Raw genomic sequence first — 5,664 nt, 5'->3', positions numbered from 1 at the left:
AAATCCCTAAACTGTCAGTTCTGTGTTTATGTTTCAGTAAATAGGATAGATGCACATTATTACAGTTTTAGCATTTAATTTCCTGATATTTCTCTGTTTATAACAATCTAATATTTTCTTAATGCATTTTTTATTTTTTTTAGTTTTTCACTTGGTTACATAATACCTGTCAGGTTAATGGGATCAGGTATGGTAAAGCTCTTAATAGAAATTTAGTAAGAAAAGGTCACTGTTGTTTTCATTTCAGTTATTTTCTCTGCTTTTCTTCCCCTAAGAGAAAAAATCAGAACAGAAAAGCATCATTTAATGGAGGAATATGTCAGAGCCATTAGAGATGTTCCTGTAAATATTTACTGAGACTACTTCTGACACTTACTTCTTTTTTAACCAATACACAGAGGCCATTTGAAACCAATAGGGTGCATTGTGTAAACACTGAGCTCAATCATTTTTAAATGGTTTGTTAGTTGCCTAACAAGCTGTAAAAGTGTTTTTAGAGGAACAAGAAACATATGCCTTGTGGGGAAAAGTAGGATTATTTTTACAAAATGTGGTGGTACTAGGTCCTCATTGTCAATAATTAATAACTGTGGAAATCTTTTTTGTTTAGATGGGGTGGCTCCACCTAACCATGACTTGACAAATCAAATGTTGCAAGATGAAATTGGTTTTAAGCCCTCGGAGTCCTGAAATGATATAGAAAACATGCTTTTTGGTTCAATTGGTAAATATAATGTAAGAAAAAAGTTATCTCACAGCTGATTGTTGCCACAAAAGATAAAATTAATTATTTGTAGATGATATAAAAAGATAGTGACATGAGATGTTCAGCAGCTAATTAAAACATTAAGGAAGGCATGAGATACATGACTTTTAGATTTCATCACTGTAGTGAAAGTCAAATCAGTTTAAATCAATTTATTTTATTAGTGACTAAAGACCTTAATGGTTGACATTCTTTGTTGTTTTCTGGGGGAAAATATTAACTCTTGTGTGCGGCTTGTTTTCTAAATGATGTGGTCAACTGTTCTTTGCCATCATCTTTCATGTATACCAAAAGGTTTTTACGAAATTTATGCAAATGTCTTTATTCTTTTATGTTCCCCTTTCACTAATTACTTTTCTGAATTACAATCATCTGTCTTTCTCTCATCCTATAAAGTTTGAGTTTTTTTCTATGTGAGTCAAAAAGTGAAAAGCTTAAGGGAGGACTTAACATTGGTGGGAAGATAACTAGGGGAAAAGAATGAAGTGCTCAAAATCAACAAATTTTAGAATTGAAGAATCTTCAAATAATTACAGACTTGAAGCTAAATGGATCTCAGAAACTATAACATGAGGTTTGGTCCTAGATATCCCCCAAGTGATCAGGAACTTTTGTTCAAAATCTTGCATCAAGGGAAAATATACTTCCTTTACAAACAATTCACCCTACTGTTGTAGATGTCTCTTGATTAAGAAGAATTTTCTTGCAATATGTTCCTGTCCATTATTTGCCTCATCTGCCAAATTACATGCTTTGTGTGAATGATCTCTTCCAACTAGAAAATGATGATCTTATGATCTGGAATAGAAATCTGCCTATATGCAAATTCTCCCCATTTTTTCTTATCCTTATGGAGCTAAGTGGAATGGGTATAATTCCTGCATCATATGGAAGCTATTTAAATTCTAGAAGATAGCTCCTGAATCATAACCCCTAATGTAGAGGTCTTCTCTTGAGACAAATCATCTCCAGTCCCTTCATTCAAAATTGGCATAAAGCTATTTTCAATCCTCTCAGTTTTCTGTTTTTCTCTCCTTAATGTCCTTCCTGAAATGTGGAATCTGAAGCAGAAAGTGATCCTTCAGATCTGCTCTGGAGTGGAGCATTACTTCTTAGGTTCTGGATACCATATCACTCTTAGTGGGGTGTGGGAGAAGGTTACCTTTTATTGACATATCCTCCTGTTTTCTCAAATTGGTCTTAGAAACAATTCTCTAAGATCCTAAGATGACTTTTACAGTGACTATAAACTTTCCCTCCTTCTCTCAATCCCATAATCCTTGTAAAGTAGTTTGGGTTTTTTTTGGAACTTAAATGCAGAACCTTGCCTTCCATAAATTCCCATGAAATGTAATTTAACATTAGATTTTATTAGATCACCCCCAATGTTCTATTTTTTTATCTCCTTTTCTAGCCATTATTCCTATGTGACTACTGATTTGAGGGCACCCATGGAGACTCATCATCATTTCTTGCTGAATAAAAGCCACTTCCTCCACAGATGGTCCAGTTCTCCCTTCTCTAGGATGAACCTCACAGCTAGTATTTGATTCCAAATGGCCAGTGCTACTTCTTTTTTTCTTTAACTCTTTCAGGTCTGCATAACCAGGAAGGAAGTATGGGCATTTGATGACCTTCTAACTCTGTACCTATCTGCCAGGAAGCTTATCAGAGCATGTAGGTGGAGCTTGAGCTATTGCCTTGTCTCATTTCTATGAGATCAAAATTACTAAAATTGAAATTCTGGAAAAGAAAAGTAAAATCTAAGTATATACCTCATTAATGAGTCATTGGAAGGAAGTTTGGGGAAGGGGGCCAGATATTTGGATCAGGAGGTCCCAGAAGTCCTTCTTTCTTGCTTGGCTAGCTTTGATATTTCTAGCTTAGCACAATGCCTGGTCCACCAGGCAATTAATAAATGTTTATTCACTGCTTGATTGAAGTCACTTCATCCCTTTGGGCCTCATTTTTATTAGTTCTAAAATTGGGGAATGAGATCAAATGATATATGAAGTCTAAGACTTGAACAATCTGTGATTATGTAAAAATTCTTCTTCCTTTCCCCTTTCTCTGTCCCTGTCTTTCTTAATGCTTCCCTCTACCTCCAATATTTGTGCCTTTACATATAGCTCTTTTCAGGCAATTCTTCTGTTCAAGATTTTCTATTCTTAATGGGTACTTTCCAAATACAGTGGGGTAAAGAAAAGAAAGAAATGTGGAGAGAGCTACACCCTAATTAACTTTGCTTCTGATTGCTGAGTAATTTCACACACGTCACTGTTTTTAGTAAATGGGCTGAGCATCTCAAAGATTAGTGGAGATTGTGGACTAGGCTTAGATCTTAACTTAAGCAATTCTTTGCTCTCCAGTTTCACAGTGAAATTTCAGGAAAAGAGCAGTCACATTGATATTGGGAACTGGATCTTAGCCTCTAGAGAACAGTTTCTTGCTTTTTTTAGTGTCATGGCCATATGAGATAATATTGTGATACCTTTGGAACTTTTTAAAATAACAATTATTTTAAATACATATAATAAAATGTGTTGAATTAAAACAGGAAATCAATTATATTGAAATCAGTTATTTGAAATAAATAAATATATTGACTTTTCTCTATCCAAATTCACAAAATCTGAAATCTATCCAAAGACCTCAAAGGAGATCCATGGACTCCAGATTCAGAATTCCTCTACTTGAGTCTGAAAAGCTATTTATAGATGAAGATATTATTCACCTGATAGGTTTCTGTGGATAAGAGATCAGAGAAGAGGAGAAAATCAAAATATCTTCCTTTGGAAACTTTTTTTTCAATTTTCTATCCAGATTGCTGACCATTATAACCAATGGGACATGATACAATAGATAAAGTTCTATATTTTAATTCAGACAGACATATTTATAAACCTTGCATTTCTGATCATGCAAACTGAGTGGCCATTTATTTGATCTAGGGCAATCCACTTAAACATGTAGATGATCTAGTGTGGAGCCTGGAAGCAGGAAAATTTATGTTCCTGAGTTCAGATCCAGACTCAGACTCTTATAAATTGTGTGAACTTGGGCAAATTACTTCACTCTGTTTGCCTCAGTTCCTCATCTATAAAATGAGCTGGAGAAAGAAATGGGAAACTAATCCAGTATATTTGGCTAGAAAACCTGAAATGGGTTATAAAGAGTTGGACACAGAGGACTAAACTCAAGATAGTGGAGGAAGGGCAGAGACTCAGTTGAGCTCTCCCAAATTCCCTTCTAAGCAACTTTAATTAATACCTCAAAACAAATTCTGGAGTGTTATGTGGTGAAGAGAATGTGGTGAAACCATTTTCCATTTCAGGAAATGGAACTTAGAAAGTTGGTAAGAAAAGTCTATCACATCAGAATGACAAGGGATTGCAAGTTTTCCAGTGTAGACTATGCCCCAGAAGCAGTGACAATGGCTGCTTCTAGAACTCTCAGCCCAAGGCTGGTAAAGGAGTCAAACAACTCATCAGAAGGAAATGTAATCCATGGCTCCTTTTTGTGGCACTGGGCAATAAACTCGCTTGCATTGTCTATAAAAGATTTAGATGGAAGTCCTGAGTCACATAGAGATGAGGAGTATTAGCATACCAGAGCTTTCTGGTTTCATGGGAATGGAAATCCTGGTCACAGTTTCAAGGCAGAAAAGAGTATTGTGGTTCCTCATAGATTAGGACACAGTAGTACACATACCTCTCTCCACTTTGTACCACCTTGGAAAAACTGAAAGCTTACAGATACCAGAATTTGTTTTGAAAACAGCTGTAAAAAAAGAAAAAAATCTGAAGCTTGGAACACTGCTTGCTCCAACCTGGAAGCAAAATCCAACTTTAATATAAAATTAAAAATTAAAAATGAGCTAGAGAATGAGACAACAACAAACTCCTGATCATAGAACATTAACTATGGTGCTGCTAAAAAAAAAAAAATACAGAAGACAATAAAGTCAATTCTTCTTTATCCAAAGCCTCAAAATATGAAATGTTCTAATCCATGGAAAAGCTCAAAAATGATTTTTAAAAAATCAAATAAGAGAGGTAGAAGAAAAATTGAGAAAAGAAATGAAAGTTACATAAGAAAATTGTGAGGAAAGGGAATAGCTTGGTAAAGGAAGCACAAAAAATACTGAAGAAAATAATATATTTAAAAACAGAATAAGCTGAATGATAAAAGTGACATAAAAAATTCAGTGAAGTAGAAAACTACTTGATAGAAACTAGGTCATCATCTCATGCCATATACCAAGATAAGGCCAAGATGGGTACATGATTTACATCAAAGGGCTGAAACCATAAACAAATTAGAAGAGCATGGTATAGTTTACCTGTCAGGTCTATGGACAACAGAAGAATTTTGGACCAAACATGATATAGAAAACAGTGCAAAATATAAAATGTATAATTTTGATTATATGAATTTTAAAAAAAAGTTTTTTTCACAACTAAAACCAATGCAAACAAAATTAGGAAAGCAGAAAGAGAAAAAAATTTTGTGAGTATCTTTGATAAAGACCTAATTTCTCAAACATATGGAAAATTTTGTCAAATCCATAAGAATACAAGTTATTTTCCAATTGATAAGTGATCAAAATATATAAACAGACAGTCGAGCCTTTCTGCTTTTCTGACTGTATTTGTGATGGTTCCAGAGTCTAGAATATTCTTAATATTAATCTAAACTTTTGGTAATTCCATCCATATTAAGTGCAACTTGCCATTTTCCCCTACAACCAAATTTTCAGTCAGAAGTGATTTCTATTCCTCCATAGTCTTAAGGTACTTTGCATCTTTCTTGATTTTTGGCCACATTATATTAGTTATATATTTAAGCTAGAGGAGCTGAAATGTAGAGGACTGAAACTATTGAGTTGATGCACTGAG

The sequence above is a fragment of the Antechinus flavipes genome, chromosome 5 (genome assembly GCF_016432865.1).
Source record: "Antechinus flavipes isolate AdamAnt ecotype Samford, QLD, Australia chromosome 5, AdamAnt_v2, whole genome shotgun sequence".
Lineage (NCBI taxonomy): Eukaryota > Metazoa > Chordata > Mammalia > Dasyuromorphia > Dasyuridae > Antechinus > Antechinus flavipes.
This window is presented reverse-complemented; position numbering follows the sequence as displayed.